The following is a 20,795-nucleotide window of genomic DNA, read 5'->3' on the forward strand; positions in this document are numbered from 1 at the left end:
CAAAAGAAGAATGAAGCCCTGGAAAGAGATACAATGACTACTTAATTCTGTGTGGGATTATAAGCAGTGGCCTGTGGCAATTCCTTATGTCTCTCTGGGTAGTGATGCCTTTCCAGCACCATTTTTTGTCATCACACAATTCCATTGTGAAATACTCTTTTCATGAAGGAGGAAGAAAGAGCTGGTTACACCCTGCAGTGTTTTGGGGAAGACTAAGAAGCATGGTTTGCAGGGAGTATGCGTGAAATATGACATTTCATTATGTGTAATTATTTTTTAACCAGTAATGTCCATGTTGAAATGAGTTTCTTATTTTTGGAATGCATGGGGAGTGGCTGGGGAGGGGAGTCATGTTTTTTTTTTTCCCTGTTAATAAACTCAAGTCATTCTTATGCTAAAGCAATTTCTCAACAAAACAAATTTCTCTCCATCTGGGTAATGGCACACCCAAATGTGATTACATTACAAGAGATTTTAAATTAAATTTCAAGGTAGGAGAGTTATTAATCCAATGCATTTGTCTTTATTATCATTGGATCTAAAACAATAAAAGTCTTGAACTCACTTTTAAATGGCAGTACAGTACTGACTTCTTATAGCAACGTGGGTTTGAGCTCAAATCCTCAGAAATTTATGTGTTTTGGGTCAGACCCCAAAAATCTTTAAAAAGGTGGAGCAGGAATGGCTATCCCTACCCCAGAAAGACAGAGGAGTTACCAAAGAGTTTAATTTGGTTTGGATTTCTTCTGAGCTCAGTATCACACACTGCTCCAGGAGTTTTCCTAAGCCACAGAACAGACAGGGCAGTGAAGAGGCAGAAGGTACAGAACTGCCAGAGTCAGAATGACACATATTCCAGATTTAAAACAAATCAAGACACCACCTTGAAAAATCAGAGTCTGTATTTTTAACAAACTGCTAAATGTTGCCCACTCTGATATTTCACAAAGAGATGTTTACATGCACATGCAAAGGAATTGGATGCCCCAAATGACTTGTGTTCATCTGCCTTCTTGTGTTCAAGGCATTCAGATTACATTTTGGATGCAAAACCAATTTTGTTTAAGCCCATAGCCAACAAAATGCAGTAAATAAATACAGAATGTATGAATCCCTCTTGAGCACTGTTTTTCAATCAATCACATATGAAATTGCAACTATCTCTGCTTATAAAATGAATGTGATCAGAATTTGTCATCACAGCATTATTTGTCCATTTTTTTATTCCTGGGGAACCTGACAGCTATCAGCTGATTACATTTGATCTAGCAAAAGAACGTGGATTATACCAGCTCTTCAGCACAACAGGAAAAAAAAACCCAAAAAACAAAGGAAGTAGCATGCTAAGTAATGTTATTAAAAAAGATTACTGTCTGATTCTCTAAAAAACCATAACTTTACAAAACACTCATTCCTCACATTTCAGCCCCAGGGGGACAAGCATGTCTTAGGTTCAATTCATTCCACCCCCATGGATTTTGGGTGTTGGGCTTCCAAAAGCCCCAAGGCAGTGTGTGGCAGTGATGGGCAGGACATGATGCCCTGTGCCAGAGCCAGCACAGGAGTTCAAGCCTTTCCAAAGGCCAGTCCTGAGGCACAGGCAATGCCAAGAATACTGGTGGGTGAGGGTTTTGTGGGAGATCAGAGCAGTGCCTTTATATTTTTCCGGGGGGACTTCCCCTTTTCCACACAAAGTGGGGACTGGGACTGCTCCATGCAATATTTCTGGGATTAGTTTTGGTTGCTTTGGAAATTCACTACTTTAGTGGAACAGCATGAGTGTAAATACACACTTGTGACAGCAGGTAGCACATAAAAGTATGTTTTTCTAGTTAATACAAGTGTCCCACTTACCAGCATACTCTTCCTGAGGACCCCACTACAGCACAGAAGCAGGCAGCACATTTCAGTGTGGGCATTCATTGCCACGCAGAAACAACTTAATCTTCACAGCATTCCCTCAGTAACTGCCTGTGCATGAGATTTCCAAATGCTCAGACATAATTCTCTCACTGGAGAGTACAGGCTGATTATGACAAACTCCATCAATTTTATTAGCCACACAGATGTTATAGATATATGTGAAAATCAACCATAATTCTTCCTGTGATGTGCATACTGGCACTGCTGCAGACTGTGTCTTTCCCCTTCACAACCCCAGAGCTTACAGGCTTCCTGCCATTCAGCCTCCATGTGGTCCCCGAGCTAAGATGCTCTTAAAAAGAGAAATATTAAAAGGATTAAAAATGACACCATTGTGCCAGTGGGTGACTGCAACCACAGAGCCCTGGCTGCTGCTGAAAACTGAAGCCAAATGCAGGGATGAGTTTGCTGCTCTGTGATCTGGATGTGTGGGGGGTTTCTCCCCCGAGGTGATCCCAACCAGCAGGTTTGTGGGGATAACTGCAGTGGTCCCCCAGTGACCATCTCTGGCGCTGAATACATGGGGCTGCATCTCTGAAGCTGGCAGGGGGCACAGCTGAGCTGCACAGCCACTGAGCTGCTCTTGTAGCCCGTCTTCATACTTGCCATGGGGTCACGATGCCCACTATGTCTGTCTGTGCAAGGTTGGTGCAAAATGCACTCTTGAAGAGCTGTGAGAAATATTTTCATCAAGGTCATTCAGCCAGAGCCTTCCCTGGCTCCCAGCACTGTGTCTCAAGGGCTCAGCAAGCAGAAGAAAAGCGATAGCAACAATTTAAAGAGAAAGATGAAGCCTAGAAGGGGTTGATGGCTCAAGTCCCTATTGCAGTGCACCTCTAGGAAGAGGAAAGAAGCTGAAATGCAGATTTATCCTGGAGAGGCAGGTCCAGGAGTGAGGAGACCCATAAAGGCTCATCCCTTAAACCCTCTGCACCTCAGCCTTCCCATCTGTAGCAGGTCCTGAGGTTCAAAAACTGAGAGAGTGAAAGCAATTAGCAACTGCGAAGCACAGGGAAACCGCTGGTGGAGAGAACCACGGAGATGCAAAGTTATTATGGGCACACAGTTACCATAGTGATTGGTGTCTCAGAAATGCTAATAATAGTAAAATAAATAATACAGGCCAGGCAGGAAGAGCCCCTAGAGATGAATGTGAGCAGCTCCCCTCCAGAGGGACTGTGTGTGCTGCTTTCTCAGCTCCCTCCCAGGGTAACACACTGTGCTGCTGCGAGAGCGCTGGGTCAGCCAAGTGAAAGCGGAACTTTTAAGTGCTTTATTATTTTCAGGAGTCGTCAGAGAAAACAAAACCCCCACAACTGCAAATAATTGAATACGTCAATAATATTTTGACTCGTTCGTGTCTTGCGAGGTTTCACTACGGCCCTGTTAAGAACTTTATTGCTGTCCCTCCAGCAATGTTAATTAAGCTCACCATAGGCTCACAAGCCCTTTTTCTCCCCTCTCTCATTCTTCCCCACTTTTTTTTTGTTCTGTTTTGTTTTTTTTGTTTTAAATCAAGCAAGCAGCTTTCCCAATATAATGCCTAGCAATGGGAGCTGTGGCACAGTGGAAGGCACCCAGGAAACTGAAAGACTAAAGATGAGACATCCTTCAGTATGAGGGTCAATGTTTCTCCTCAAATTGGTTTGCCAGCAATATTAGCCAAGAGATTGTGAAAGTCTAAAGGAAGTGTTAAAGATCCACGCCAAATAGACAAGTAAATAGAATCCATCCTCATCTTTGGACCACCACCATGCTGGAATTTGTCTTACCCAGATCCAAAGGGATGTTCCAAGCTGAACATCTTAGGTGGGTGTTTCACTGCTTACATGGGTAATTTTGTATTTGTATTATATTCAAAATATTTTTATCAACAGGGGAATCAAATGAGGACAGGGTTTGAGCAAACAGTAGGCCGGGGAAGGAAATATACCTACTCTCTCCTCTCAAGTGTCTTTCACTGAGTTGTCTATCTTGACTAAATAAAAAAAGAAAATGTTACTTTACATCCCCCAGGACGTGTTGTCCAGCCCACTTTAGTCAAGCAAACACAATGTTTTACAAAGCTTTTTCAATACAACCAATTCTCTGCTTTTCACTGAAAGAAATCATTCCTCTCAATGTACTGAATTCCACTAAACTGGAAGTGCATTTTTTTAATGCTTTTTAAACTAGAAGAGTAGGAGTGTTGGTCAGTTCCAGTCAGAATATGAATAAAATTCTTCAGCAAGTTTTGGCCAAGAAGTATGTCTTTTTCCCAGGTTTTGCTAGCTGAAGGTCAATCAATGTTCCCATCTCTCATTTCAGACTCCAGCTACATATGCAGGTGATAAATTAGGTTAATACATTTCCTAAAATACCCAGAAACACTAAATCCACAGCTGAGAACTGCACCTATGGAATCACCCCTGACACTGGGCAGCTACAAGTCCACCTCTGCTCTTCCTGATGTCTTTTCTTACAGTCTGTGCAAGGATGGTCAGAGGGAGCAATTTCTGCATGTGGCTGGGCTGCAAGGACACACTCATTCTGGGTCACTGCATACAAAACCAGTGAAGGGAAGAAAAATAATTTGGTGCCCTTCCTTCCACTCAAACAATACTCTGGCACATTCTGGCTCTGTGCAGCGTCCTTTCTGGCCACCAGGCAAATCATCCAAACCACCTCAATTAATCTCTTCCCAGCTTAACACCAGCTAGATGGACTACCTGATGGAAAAAGATGCTGAAGAAGGATTGTTTTGGCTCTTGGAACAGTCCAACCTAATGGAAAGTGAACCTTCCATCTACCAACTTTATCCTGAGTTGGCATAAGCATTTCAACAAAACTGTGTGATGAAGCAACACCAAGAGAGATGAGTCACCAGTGGCACTCGCATGGCAGGGCTGAGAGAGGGGACAAAAAGACAAAAATGGGGGTGGAGGTGGTTGGTTAGGGAGATGAGGCACTCCATTTTTGCCATGACTCACACATGTGAATCAATCAGCAACAAGATGCAGAGACGTCATGAGGAAAGATGTGGCAGGAAACGAAAAGAAATTTCCGCCCTCTCCAAGTATGGACGTGGTAGAAGAGGAAATGAGTAAAAAACGTGACAGTGGAAAAGGAAGCAAAGGGGAAAAGCAAAGACTATGTAATGCCTCCAGTTTCCACAAGTGTTGAATCTTGATGTTCAGTTTCTCAGATACTGAGGAACACAGATAGTTGCTTTGAGCCCTAAATGAATCAGAAGATTGTAGGGAAGCCAGCACAAGAAAGACGGCATCGCAGACAGAAAGCTTGCAATTTAGTGTAATAAGAAAAGCACTGAATAAGCAGGAAGGAATTGAGCTTTATTTGAGCAACAGTTTACTCATATAGAGAGAAGTTTTGAAGATGTTGAAACGTGATCATGATGTGACACATGATAACCATCTCCCAACCTCTGAGTGCTTCTCCACAGGTACGACTGTGCAAACCAGATCTGCTCATCCCCATGGCTTTGCTCTGAGGAGCAGAGGAATGGACCAAACAACAGTGCTGGAGGATGAAATGGAGTACCTAGAACAAGTCTACTACTGACCAGAAGAGACTCAAATTTGGACAATCAACCAAAATATTTTTAGAGATTAAAGGTTTCCTCCCTTAGACTGCCCACACAACCACCCCAGCTCACAGCTGTATTAGATAGACATTTTGCCCTACATATTTGACTGAAAAACAGTTTGGATATAGAGATTTCTTCCAAGACAAGTATCAAAGAACCTCTTCAAGATGACCAGATGCATTTTGTGCCCTTCTCCTCAGCCTGTCCAACACATATACCACATAAACCAAGCAATGATGCAGCTTCTCCCTCCATACACAGTATTTGGGTTTTTTCCAGTAGAACCAAACAGTCTGGCCTATTGCCATATCCAGTTATGTCACAGAATTAGTCCTTTTCTGTCCCTTCTGTTTTAGGCCTGGTTGTTTTAGGAATATAAAACTTATCTATGCTTACACAACATTACTGTAGTATTTCCCTACAGGAGCAAGTGAGGAGTAGAGAACCAGGCTGCCAATTACATCTGCTCCTGCCATGGAAATGATGTCCCCTTCCCAGGCCACTGCATCCTGTTGAAAGCAGAACCTAATCCCACCCTTGAGACTGCAAAATCAGTATCCATGGGAATCCAGGGGATGTCAGAAATCTGCTCTCCTTACTCCAGTGCAGGATTTCCAAGGCACAGCTCTCATGGGCACAAGAGACATAAAAATAAATCTCACATTGGCTTCAGGATGACACAGAAACGTTCAGCTAAAACACAAGCCCATCTATTTCCACCTACTCATATCTCTGAAGAGATTGTCACTTGTTCCTTTACAAGTGACTTCTGTGATGTCTGTGGCTCGTCACAGCTAGTTAACTGATAAAGATGTTAACTATTGGGTTTTATAGACTGACATAAAGTAATTCAAACTTCCCTAACCACCTCACAGTCCAATTTCTCCTCTTTATTCACAGTCCATAATCACACACTTTGTTCAAGAGCTGCCTTAGGTTCCACTATGCCCATTCCTGCTGCATTTCTAGCACTGAGAGCTGTATTATGAACTAACACAAAATAACACTTGGAGACAAAATTGCTACCAAAGCTATCGGCTCTGTTTAGGAAAAACATAATTAAACAGCACACACTGAGATATTAGCAGAATTCTCACTAATTAATGTACATTTTAGTTATGTATCATTTCAAATTCACAAAAATATGGTATGTGCTACCAAAAAAGAGGATTATTCTCTCCTTCTGCTACCAAAAAAATAAAAGGTTTCCTGCTCCTTTCAGTTATTTTAAGGTTGAGTGTTGAACAGGTATACTTCACTTTTTAACAGCAAAACTTCCAGTACTGCGTTACTTCTTCAGTTCAGCAAAGGATTTTGTTGAGCAATGTTAGAAATATGAAATGCTTCAGAGAGATGATTTGGTAGCATTTGTTCCCTTCTCATCCATAGGAGAAAACTGCAATCATCACTTGTAATAGTTCACAGTAAGGTGGACCCTGCCTCATTTAAAGTGATGCTATTCCTATCTAGAAGTGCTGGGATTTAAACATGTGACTCCCATTAACATTAATGAGAGTTATATGTTTAAAACCTCTGCACATTGTGATGGGAATATGTTTCATAGAATCCAATTAATCTGAAGAACATTGCATACATTTGGGAACATTCATGTTGTACAATTTCACTGGCATATGGATTTGTCCTCAATAAAGCTTGCTAGTATCTGGTAACAAAGACATTAACAATCTATTGTACATTTGCATAAAGCAGGACTAGACTATATGTTTTCCCAGCTCAGTGTAGGCAGCTACAAAGAAGCTTTTGAGCGTAAACAAATACAGAATTGAGAAAATAAGGAAGATGATGGTATTTTAAGAATGTGAATATTTGGAGAATGCTGGGGAATGAACACAGAGGAGGTTGTTTGCTTATAGGTTGGATGCATTTTCAAAAGGAGTCAAGCAAACACAAAAAAAAAAAAAAAAAAATGGAGGGAGGAAAAATAGAATATTCAGATTCCATCTGTTTCCCACACGCTGAAGATAATAACGTGAATGGAAGTGATTTTGTTTGAGAGGTCAGAGCAGAGGCTGATATAGCAACCTTTCAAGATCCTGAAAAACATCATTTGATTAAAATAACTGGCCCTGTTGTTCTTGTGATCCTAAGAAGGCTATTTTCCATGAGGAAGACAACAACAGCTAAGTAGGGAACAGTAAGTTTTAGTGCTTCAGAGACAAAGCACTAGAGACACACTGCTGCTGGAAAGTGTAACACAACGTTAAAGCACATGATAAGCAAGAAGAAATCAGCAGAAAGTTAATAGGAAACCACAATGACAATGTGTCTGTGCAGCTCAGTGCAATATTTCTCTCCCTTTTCTCTCTCTTATACTAACAGGATAAGGAATTTAACAGGACACAGGAAAGCAATATCTTAGTAAAGAAAGAAAGGAACAACCAGAGATAAGGAAATAATGGTTCATGCCACTAAACAAGCTATTCAATTTCAAGAACATTTGTCTGTAAAAGTTTGACAAGATCTCACTTGCCCAGACCTTGATGATCCTCAGACCTTCTTCAGAAAGGTTTCCATCCTCTAAATGGAGAAATACGTGACCAGAACTGCCTGGAATATATCATTATTTTTGAAGCATCCATTTGAAACATGTTTTAAGGCCTGGTACTTAGAGAAGGATGTTTAGGTCTTTCAGGCAAAACAGAGTCTTGAAACCATTCAATTCTGCCTGAGGATGTGTGTGTGCAATGGATCCAAACCCACCCCCCTGTGCAGCACTCTGTACAGTTCTGTTTTTATGTCAGAAAAGACAGTTGTGTTACAGGGAGTAGCTGAACTCACAGACTCAAAAAACTTCTAATTATTGGGGAAAAAAAAATCCAAGACAACAAAGAATTAGATATCAGGACTTTCTCAAAAGTGCTTTTAAAATCTCTTGCTGAGCTAGGAGGGATTATTTTTATTATTTTCTGGCAATCTAGAGCTCTCACTGCTAGGTTTGAGAGTTGAGAAGGTCCCAGAACTTGCACACATTCCATCCTGCTTGGACACAAGGTTTAATGCTGCCTATTGTGACTGGAAAAGGAGGAAGGAATGTTCCTTGAGCTTCTTTTCACAGTGAGCCATGGCACTGGGAGGGAGGCATTCCTGCAGAGGACTGAGTGCACATCCCAACAGCAGCAGCACAGTTTTGCCATTCCTCATGGGAAACAGCCCTTGGAGATGCCCTTGAGCTGCCCCAGGAGAGGCAGACAGAGCTGAGCATCACCTCACACTGGGAAAGTGCCCAGAGCTGCACAATGTGCACAGCTTTTCACTGTCACCTGCAGGGCACTGGCAAATAAAGCCCTTTCTCCTAACTCAATAAATAAAAGTTTCTCTAAAATGTAGAGTCTTCTTTATTTCAGATTACTGTCAAGTCTCTGCATCTTTTTCTGTTTGAACCTTCATGCTGCAGTTTTTTTCTACTAGCAGAGTCATGGCCACCAAGTGTTAAAATCAACAAAGACTATTTGCAATTCATCTTTTGACCTAGTATTAAATACTCATTTTATAGAAGCAAATACATCTTTCTTAAAGAAAAAAAACAAAACAAAACAAAAAAAACACCAAAACAAAAACAAAAACAAAACACCACAGAAAGAACAGGACATACTGTGCTGTTAAAGACCATAATTTAAACCTGATCCTGGTAAGTAAATGATAAAAATGTTGTTGTTTGTAATGTGTTAATGTTTAATGATGAAATGATGATATTATTGAACACAGACACTAAACCCCTGTTAGATGTGGTTTTGGAGAAGATAACCTGAGCCATGGAAAGATTTGCAAAGGTATTTTTCTTGCTGAGAAATAGTCAGCCCCTTGTATAGGCCTCCCTCTAAGTAACTTCAGAGCACATTAAGGTTCTCACCCTCTGTGCTGTGATTTCAGAACTGCTGTTTATCTATTTTAAAGATCCCTGCAATGAAAAAGGAACTATAATTAATGAGGGGATTAGGCTGTGCTGTATACACACACAAGTTTATCTGTCCATAGACATAGACACATTTTAACTTTAAGATGTGGTTTAAACCTAAAGGACTGATTGCAAAATATTGGCATGGACCATTTTATTTAACAAAATATCCAGTGGTTTGCCTAACATCCAATTCCACAATGACCTCACTGACGTTATCATTTTCCAAAAGGCCAACAGAGGGAGGTTTTTTAGGGTAAAAAGAAGAGCTAAGCCTCAGAATAGGGATGATCCAATGCTTGTGCAAAAGAAAGTCACTCCAGGCAATGCATAACCTCACCTGACCCAGTTACCATCCCTCCTCTCCAGTTTCAATCTCCATTTACCAAATCCAACATTCTCCCAAACACACCAGATGCCCAGTTCTATTCCATGGAACCCAAATCTCCATGCCAAGGTCCCTGCCAGGGCTGGTGCCAGCCTGCAGCAGCACACACTGATTACCTGCTCTGCCCAGCAGAAAGTTCTGCTCCTGCTAAACACAGAACCACACCTCGGGGAAGATGTAGGTGTTAACAGGAATTACAAAAACAAAGCTACCTTAGTAGCAAAACTTTTAAAATTTAGTCAAAACCCAAACAAACCACCGTAAATTTACCTTTGGAATTCAGTGGGTAGCAAAAGGGAAGAAAATAATGTATGACTGGTGTTAACACCCCATTTATCAGGCAGCAGTTTAGACACTGCACATTTTATGTGTCAGATCACATAAATCAGATTACAATTTCACTAAATATTTTCTTTTGCAAAGATCCAATTTCTGTATTCTGTATTCGATTCTCTGTGCTAGTCCCTGGCACAAGAGATCTGCAAGTAGAATTGTAGATGTGTTTAAAACTAAGCACATCTCATATACAGCCTATTTGTGACCAGAATGGTTAATATCTTACAAGATCAAAGAATATATGGTGGAGACTTAGAAGGACTTCACCCCATGGAGAGGGTAATTCATAGCATCCCAATTCAAAATTCATAATATTCAAGTTTCTATCTCTTTCAAACCATCTGATATTAAAGAAGAGTGCTAATGGTCTGGTGCAGAACAGAAAGACCTATATCACTCTCCCAAAATATGCCAGTGCCTATTCAAGCCAAGTAAGAACAAAAAAATTCCTGCTTTAAGGACGGCAACTTTCTAATAAATCCAGTGCAGAATGCTACAGACAGCATTTTAGAACACACTGACATAGTACTAGCTACAGAATTATGGACAATCCTAGGTCCCTGCCAGGTTGAAGTTTAATACCAGAAATAGAATAAATTGATTCAAGAAGTCATCTTGAACACCACTGTTCAGCCTGAGTGCAGTTCAGTCTCTGATGATTAAATGTTACTTCTTTATAAGCTTCATTCTGGCCAAAACTATCTTACATTAATATTTTCACAAACTACATCCCAAAATAAACATTATATATATGATACAAATACCAAAGTCATTTCAGTTCACTTATTGTGGTCATGACCACTTTGGCAAGATTATGGTGAGGGAGGAGAAATTCAATAAATCAGATATTTTCATGATTTAGCATTTGCAAAGGTCAGAAACCAGCACACAATATCTCTCTACTCTGAATTACACATCAGTTAATAGAAAGTGCAAAATTTTCCAAGAATCCAGCCAAAACCTGGCATCTGAAAGAGGAACTTCATCAATGTGTTCTATTCCTTGGGCTCCTCCCTCTGACCATTAAGTCTTGAAGAAATAAAATACAATAATGGACACAAGGACTAGTTCTTAAAATAAGGAACTGGCAGCAGGAGAAGGATGAATGGAAAAAACTTCCTCCTTTGATCATCTTGTGCTTTCATTACCAACATTGCACCAGAAGGAAATTTGGTAAAAGAGGGGGAAGTTGAGCTTTGGTCTTCAGATGAGTTTGGAGCATTTGCAAAATTGAAGTATCTCTGGGATTTTTGCCTTAGCCAGTATTTAAGAAAAGCTGTGGATTCTGCAAATTCACAGCCAAATTTCAAAGCCAGAAAGCACATCTACAAAGCTGTGGCAATGTGCACTCAATGTGATTTTCTTCCAAGACAGTAAGTCTACTCAGTTATTTACCTGGACTGTTTGCTCCTCTTTGCACCATTTTATTTTCTTCTGATCTATTCCAGCACAGCTGGCTTTTCACAGTTACAAAATGTTCATCACATGAGGAAAATTTGGGAATATGATGGGAAAAAAGAAGGCTAACATTTTGTATTCTGTTGTGTGGTTTGCTGTCTCACTTCCTTTCTCTGTGGGTACACAACTTGTCCTCACCTAAATATTGTACCACTGCCCATTCATTGATTTATCAACAGCTCACCTGATGGAACAGAGTACAGCTCACACCGAGCTGGGTGTGTCCCCAGGACAAGAAAACACCCATTTTGCTGTGTTTTCTCCAGTGATGCTCTGGGATGTTCCCCAGGTTGATGCAGATGGATAAAGCCTCTCCTGCACAGACCCTGCAGCCCAAGGCCAGCAGCAGCTTTGCAGCTCTTAGCAAGGCAACCTGACATGTGAGATTGATAAGGAAGGAGCAAGTCAACAGCCAGGAGCTGCCCCCTCCTGCATCTATCATAGCATTAAACCCATCAAATGCTCCTGGTTGAAAAGCAAACAAGACCAGCATAAGACCGAGATACATAAAAAGGCCCAAAGCAACATTAAATCATCTGAAGATACTGCCATTAAAGAGAATTATTGTCCCCATTAAGAATCAAAGCTCTTTAGAATCATTGGCTCTTCAGCCAGTCCCCTGCTTTTTGATTAAGCAGATTTTTCCATGTGGGTTTCTTGTGATTAAACACCTTATCTTGCAAATCCTTGCTTATATCTACCATCTCATCTCAAGTGAGCAGGCCTAATGGATAAGGAGTGTTGGCTTATTAATCTGTTCTACATTTGCCTAATTTTGCTGATTTCAGCTTTATTGCAAGGAAAGAGGAGATCAAGCCAAGGGACCTACTCACAGAGACCTGAGCTTGCAAGAGAAGAATTACAGCTGTGCCTACACCCAGACACAAACAGGAGCACATTAAGAACTGTCCAGACTCCAAATCACCAGAGCTCCAGTCTGGAAGGCACAGAGCCATGCACAAGACTGTGAAGATGCTGATAAATCCACCTTGAGAGACAATTTCTTTTTACTTCAGACACATTCACACCCTAATGACACCCTGTGTCTAAACAGCTTCCTGAGCAAAGCTGGCTCGTGCCCCAGTGGCTTGGAGCTAACCTGTGACAGCACCAGGCTCTGCAGGCATTCTCTAAGGTGAGTACATCCCATATGGACAGTATTCAGTGGAACCTTCATAATAAAATGTGTATTCTACTGGTCTGCTGACTGCCAGAAACTGCCCAGAGACAAAGAAATGGAAAGGGACAAATTGCTTTAAGAGTAATTATATTAATAAAATTTAATGCAGTGTTGTCTATCATCTAGAAATTCTGTTAGTGTCAGGCAGAGAAGCAAGTGAGAATCTCAGATTCCATAACTCAAACCAGAAATTAAGGACTTGCTCTTTTTCAAACCAGACTTGCATTTGCCATGATTTCCATAATTTATAACCCTGGAAATTACCCTTGACATCCATAGACTCTCATGTTCCAAGTTTCCTAATATATTCTTTCCATAGATTTCTGCCCTACCCTCTCTGTGGTCCAGGCAGGATTTCTGAAGGCTCTGTGCTGATACCAGCAGTTTGATGAAGTACAGTGGTTTATTTCTGCTGTCTCTGAGGAATACACCCATCACTGCCTGCCTGTGTGTGTGTTCAGCATTGCACTGACCCTTCCACTTGGTCCCAGTGAAAAACACCCTGATTATCCCACAGCAATCCTGAAAAATGGGTGAGAGGATGGATACCAAGCCCATACAATGGCTCAGTCCCTGGTCCCTCTTTCAGGCACCCAAGTCCTGCATGAGTGAGCACAAAATATTAACCTTTTATGGTCAGCTATGGGATGAAGTGGGTCTTGTCTTGCTTCATTTTTGTTTGACAGTGCTATAAACATATGAAATTAAAGCAGTGCCCCAGCCAAACCTTTTCTGATGAATTTCTGTTGGAATTATTGCAGGGAGCAGCAGAGGGAGGGAGGCTGGGGCACAGCTGCAGGGCTGAAGTGCACAAGTCAAACCCTGATGGCTGAAGCTAGAAGATTTGATCTGTCACAGGTACTTAGGCAGTGACACCCAGAGGAGCATCAGGGTGCCCAGTGACACAGAGAGGAGGAAACTCGATCAGCTCACCTGCAAATATGGGTCAGGACTCTGAACTCACCTAAAAGTACAGGCTGACACACCCTCACTGCATTTCCACTCAGAGAAGTCCAGTGAGACACATTAAAAGCAGGGGTGAGAGCTCAGGCACCCCCACGTGCCCAGCTCTGCGCCCTCCTTGCCCACCGTGGTCAGGCACCTTGTGCTGAGATCCGAGCTCAAGGTTGCTAAAAGCTTTTCCTTCCGTTCATTTCCTCCTCCTTCAGCGCTGCTCCTATCGATTTCTCCTCCTCCAGCTCCTCAGATCTAAAAGCAGAGCACTGAACTCACAGCACTGCTTTCTGACTCTTTTCATAAACAGGGCTAACACTGCTACAGATCAATCTCTGTGGAAGTCATTTTTCCTTGATTTTTTTTTTTTTTTCTGACTGAAAGCCAAAAAATTTGGACTTTGAGAGGCTTGGTTAGAAGGTATATTATGTGATTTAAATGTAATGTGTAGTCCAAAAGCAAAGATTTGACACATGGGAGAGGGAAGGGACAAAAAGAACACCTCTCTAAACAGTTGAAGTTAATAAGAGAATAAGTTAATAAGGTCACATGGAGCATGTGGAGTCACAGTGCTGCAATATTGGGGCAAACAAGAAAATCAGGCACTACAGAAAAGGAAACAAAATTACAGCTCTTATAACAACAGAATTGCATGCAATTTGCAACACAGATAATATATGTATGCATGGTAGAGCTTATTAAAAATTACAAATATTTTCTTCTTTTGCCTTCTGCTATTGCTCAAAAAATAGAATAGCTCTATCTCCTTTTGCCAATAAATCACATTAAGGTCACTCTGAGGAGCAGCAGAATATAAACGTCTTGTATGCAAAAATCAAACAATGTTTGGGGCATAAATATGATACAAGTGCCATCCAAAATATGCTTGAAAGAGAGAAATGAAGTACTAGTGCTTTAGATTTCACAATTTATTTACAGAGTGGAAGTCATTGAAATCTGCTTCTCCCTAAACTATCTGTTCCCAGGCTTTAAACATTCAATAATTTCTCAGCCAGGGAATGTGTGCTTTTTTTTTTTTTCCTCTCTCTTTTCTCTGTGCCTTATCATGTGCTAAATATATTATTGCAACACATTAGTTACTTTGCTCCACAGCTCTGAAACAAGGCTCTAAGAATCTCACAGATAAATCACTGATCAGAATAAACTGATTATCTGTTCTGGATTCTCTTCTGTAGGATTAAAAAAAACCCCAAAAGATAAGTTCTGAAAACAAACCCAAGTCTGTTACATCTCAAAAGGCCATGGGTTTTCACCTTCAGTCTGTGCATTTTGAATTTTTTTCCAAGTCTTCAGTACAAATGGCAAAAGTTGCATTTTTCTCAAGTTGTGGGACAACTGCCCCATGAACAGAATATACTTTTAAGATTGCAAGCTTGTGTTTCGATTGAAGTTTTGATGGACTGTGTATATCTTCCCTCAAACCAATATTTAATAACTTGCTTTTGTGACCTACTGAAGCAAGACATCTGCACTACTCTGCACTTTGTTTCCAATAGACTCATATTTAGCCTGGTACTGTTGATAGATAGGAGAGAACATCTTGGAACAGAAAAGCCATGAATAATTCCAGATCTTCAACTACCACAAACACCTTTTTCTGACATCCTCATTCTCAACACCATTTTTTTTTTTTAATAGTTAGTGGATGCCAGATTGGGGTTATGGACTTAATTAATTTTATGTCTGTGACATGCTCACTGTATAATTATACCAAGCTGTGCAGTATTAGATAATTATTTTTGGTCCTCAAAAGAGGAATTCAATTTGTTTAAAATTATTTTAGCTCCTTCAGAAAGAAAGATATTATTTCCCTTCAAAAAGCCATCAAACTAAGTGATAAAGCAACCTCATTCTGGTAATAAAAGACCATGGCACTGAAGTGGTTACAAACCATTTTGTTCAACCAGACTATTTACAAGTAGCAACAGGGTATCTGTTTCCTGTCATCTCCATCATATATCTTGAGGCAGAGAGATTGGAGCCCAATTACAGCCTGATATCTAATCAATACACACCTTATTCCTAGAGCAGGAAGTAAAGGAGGAGGCCCCTGGGAGCCAGAGTTCAAATTACTCCGCTGTCGATTCCAGATAGGAGCTAATGATAGGATATATTTCTGGAGAGGGGGGTGGGAGGGAAGGGCAGCACAGTTTAATGGGATTGTTAATACAAGGAACATATACGTATTTTAATTTAGACATCTGCTGCTGAATTCCAAAAACCCTACGCGAATCAGAAAAAAAAAAATGACCCAATTTGCTATTCCCTCCGATAGCTTTTGGGACTTAACTTTGCTAAAATAAAGCATGCAAGTGATAAGCTCAGTCCAAAAACCCTTAAATGAGATTTGTAAGCTACATTTGGTTAGATTCCTGCCCCTGTCCCCCTTTTAGTTGCTTTTTCGTGAAGGAGGACTTACTCTCATATGGATACAGACTTTATGGAGCTCCAGAGATTTTCAAGCAAGCCAGTGAGCATTTCCCTTTCCCAGCTAACCAGTTAAAATTTCTCAGTTGTGTGCATGGACCCATCAAGCCAAATCTTGCACTTAACTGAAGGCAGCTGTCTCTTGACTCTGGGTCAGTTACTCACTCTTTGGGAACATCTTAAAAAGATACATCTCGGGATTATCTGTCCCTGAGTGCTCTAATTTTGTCAATCAGCCAAAAAATAATCCCCTCTAGTTACCTATTGTTTTGTATTCCTACCAATCATTGAAAAAGCTGCCTTATGTATAGCAGCCCTTACGAAAATGGTGGGAGTTTCCAAGAGTTGCCCTAACTCAGAAGTGTAAAATATGAAGAGCAAATAGCCTGAGCAATCAAACAAAGTCGCTTGCTACACTCAGTACTCCAAGAAAGAGAATGTAGCACAGGGGCATAATAAATCTTGTTAGTATTTAGCTTTCAAAACTGTCTGGATGGCTGCCTGGTGACATGGATTCCTTCTCGGTTTAATACAGGTTGGATTAGCCAGGAATTCATTGTCTTTTTCTGGAGAGCCAGACTACAGACCTACAAAATTCACAGTAAACAAAAGCAGGCAACAAAAACTGCATCTGTGGGTTTCTGGTGGGAAGCACTGCCGTAGGCTCTAAGGTTCCCAGCTTCAGCACCCCGAGCAAGGCGGGTAAATCCTCACAAGGACTGGCTCAACAAAGACCTTCCAGTTTCTAATTTAACCTTCTACATCCCTAAATCTGGTCTTGGATTGTGTTGTGCTTCAATTCTTCCTCTGACACACTTGGGTGAGTAATCCTTCCTCTCTCCTGTCTTAACTATTGTCCATCTTAACTACTTATGATACAAATTCTTCCAGCCTGTGTCCACTGCAATATATTTGTACTTAGCACATTTTCAGCTTGGGATTTCTTAGTCTGACTCAGTAGTGGTATTGCTGGTACAGAGTTTCACATAAATGGGGCCCCAAGATTGAATGATACCTCTAAGTGCTGCTGTACTACAAATAAATAATTATATAATATACATAAATCTTGCATTTTTAATGTCGAAGTCCCATGAGACAGAAAAAAAGATTTTAAACTAGACAAGAACTTTCTAATTATACTGCATGTTGATGATCTTGGAATAAGTACAAAAACCATTAAAGACTTTTCCTCTTTTTTTTTGCCTCTTAAATAGGAAAAATCTTTTCATCAAACATAGATTGAAGCCAGTGATAATGTAACTCTGGCTTACTAAATAATAACAGTGCAGGGCTTTCTAAATAGCCTACTTCAAATAATGACTTATATTATCCTAAATTCAAAAGCAAACAACTGGGGAGAAGGAAATCGCTAAACGAAGAGCAACACTAAATTCCAGAGGGTGAATGTGTGCCGCTAAAGGTGTGGTCTTAATGGAATTTGACCTATATCCATAATTTGGCCGTCACTCAGCGCCAAGTCTCACAGCACAGAGACCGCAGAGGAGCAGGGTGTGAGCAAGGCAGGGAGCAGAGCCTCCTGCAGGGAGCACAGGGGTGAGTACCCTGTTGCCCCAAGCCTGGACACCTGGAATGGCTGCTGAGACTGCCCTTTGGGAAGAGGTGAAGGTGCTGGATGGTGGCTCCATCTCAGTGTGGTTTGCTCTCCAAGCTGGGGCAACCAGGTCCTCCAACATCCCTGCAGCAGCTGCCCTGCAGGCTCAGTCACTCCTCCCAAGCCTCTTTGTGTCTCTAGGAGTTCAGGGCACAGAAACAAAGAGATGGTGGCTACCTACACTAGGTCCAGAGCCCTTGGGGAAGAAAACAAGATTATGCTTGTGAGCTGCTCTTATCCCAGCTGAACTGTTGGATGAACTTCCAAAAATATCCGTGAATTGGCATTCTGCGTACAGCTGTGTTTATGAAAGGCAATATCATGTATGTAAATAAATTCAGATGCTGCTTGAGTTATTTTAAAACAATCAGGAGAACACTAATCATTTTATAGGCACAATCTTATCCCAAGAAAGTGACAACTTGGTGTATATACACGTACTAGAAGTTAAAGTTACTGCTACATCTCCACACTGACCTTAAACAAGATGTAGATTTGTCTCAGAGCCGCATGAACATCTACTTTTGTTTTCTGTGCAGCCTGCTTGCTGATACAAGCTTTAAATACAGGAACCTAAAAATCCCTTAGCCAGAGCTCCTTATGGGCAGCATCAGATGTACCTTGGCAGATGTGGAACCCTCTGCATGAGATTCCTCCCTTGCCATCAGCTAAGGGGGAAGAAGATGAGCACCAGCAGTGCCCCAGTCCCCACCAGCACCCCGGGAGCCCAGGGCATGTCCACAGATGCTCTCCTGGACAGGGTGGGTTCGTGGAACCCAGACAAGAACCAGCCCTGCTGCTGGGCCCTGGCCAGCAGGCACGTGTATCACAGAGCTCCCTGTGTTTAAATCCATTAATTATCTCCCAGTGTAAACAGTGGGAGAGCACTGTGGTTGCCTGCACACAGGGAGATAATGCAGTTTAACCACTGTCTGCTCTAACTCCATCACCAAGCAGGCACAAGGAAGTTTGCAGAAATACCTGAGTGAGAGGGGAGACAACAAAAACATTTCCTGGATTTGGCTCCTATCGGCCCAGAGCAGCTGGAGATGATCCTTCACCTCTGCTGGACTAAGTTAAACCACGAATATCCCCTGGGCTGAGTCAATGGTGATGCTCCCTCTGCCTCCAGGGGAGCAAGGACATCACCTCAAGAGAGCCTGACCTTTGCACTTGTTTTCCTAACACAGGCCACAAAACCAAAACTGTTATCTTGTTCCTAGCAGCCCCACAGTAATCCCATGGCATCCTCTGCTCAACAGTTGAGAAAGCAAAAGCCCTGAACAGACTGAAATACCTGAACAGGGTAGTCAAAATATATTAAAGAATACCCAGTTACCTCTTTATGACACAATATACAACATCAGAGTTCTGTAATTCAGGTGGCTGTTTCACTTAAACATACTTCCATTTATTCCTTTATAATTGGAGAACAATCTGGATCTGAGGGGGCATAATCTGCCATAGTTTGTTATTTACTATGATATCACCTTTTTGCCAGTGTTAGCCCCCAGAGATCACATGTGCAGAAATATGAATGCTGCCATTAATGTTAGCTCTGGTTTCATTTACATTTTCCTTTTTGAGCCCTGCACAGCAAGGTACACTGCTTGCACCATGAGAGGCAGAGAGAACACAGCCCGTGTACCAAGGGTACGTCAGTGGAAGATGGAAAAAGAGCTGAAACATGAACGCTGAAAAAACTCAAGTCTATCTTGAATTTCATGTGTCAGCAACGCAGCATCTCTTCAGAAACAAAACAAAAGCTGGTGGCTAACCAGTGTCACTACCATTAACCTCATCCTCATCTCCAGGGTCCAAAGTAAGAACTTAAAATAAGGCTTTTTATAGCACAAAGTTCCCCTGTAGAAGACTACAAAACCGCAGGATTACAAAACGTCGATGGTTATTGCAAACTTCCCTCACAAATGCTAATGAATTGTTTTCTTTTTTCACTCCAATCCTGTTGTTTCAAATGAAAACACATCACTGCTTTGTTGCTGAGCACTTTCTCCCACAGTGCCCTGCATAAAGACTTGCTTGTGCACACTCTGGAATGTGCTTATTCCAAGATGTTTAATTGTCATTTCTTCCACCTTACATCAGAAGCCTGTCACACGCATTAATTAGGTCCATAAAAATATGCTTGAAAACCCTACCATTTAAATATGAAAGAGAGAGAGAGAAATGAGCACTGCAATTTCCAGGAATGACTAATGTCTTGCTGGAGTTAATTCTCTGGATTGATGGCCCAGTTGCCAGTGTGGCCAAGGTAAGGCATACAGTGAGATCTCTGGCTGCTCACCAGTCAGCACCACCTCACTAACAAATATGAGTTTGATTTCAATGAAAAGTTTACTCGAGGAACAAACAACAATTTATTTGAATACACACGAAGAGAGGAAGGGGAGGCCAGGTCCAGCTGGAGAATCAGAGACCAAGAGCCATTCTGTGAGATTGCAGGGGCACATCAGCAGCTCAAGTGCTGAAGCCTCCTCTCTCCAGCAGCATCAGCTCCAGATGCCTCAGAGTAACACATAAGCAACCTGTACAGTGGATTAATTTTAACTCCCTAAAACAACCATAAATTTAAATAAGACCCTTCCCTGGCCAGAAACCACAGGCTAGGTTGCCCTTTCACAATATAAATGAGGAGCAACTTCATTTATTGCAGTGGCATTGCAGGAAGGATTTATTCTGAGTGGGGAGGCACAGCAGGGAAGATGCACTGGGCTTAGAACAGTCCAACTCAGGAAACAAATGTTTAAAAAAGAGCTTTGCTCCTGCAGTAGCACTGACATTTCTGTGAAAATGAACAGTACTTTGTCTTGCCCCAGAGAGGAGAGTTGGTGGCCAGGGTTTCCTGAAGGCATTTATCCCCTTCACACTCGCAGCCCACTGACATTCAGCATTATTTTCTGTTTCCACTCCCAAGCAAAATAAGAAAATTACATTGCAACTTCTAACATTTGGGGTATTAATACACATTTAACT

Source organism: Catharus ustulatus, chromosome 11, assembly GCF_009819885.2.
Source record: "Catharus ustulatus isolate bCatUst1 chromosome 11, bCatUst1.pri.v2, whole genome shotgun sequence".
Taxonomy (NCBI): domain Eukaryota; kingdom Metazoa; phylum Chordata; class Aves; order Passeriformes; family Turdidae; genus Catharus; species Catharus ustulatus.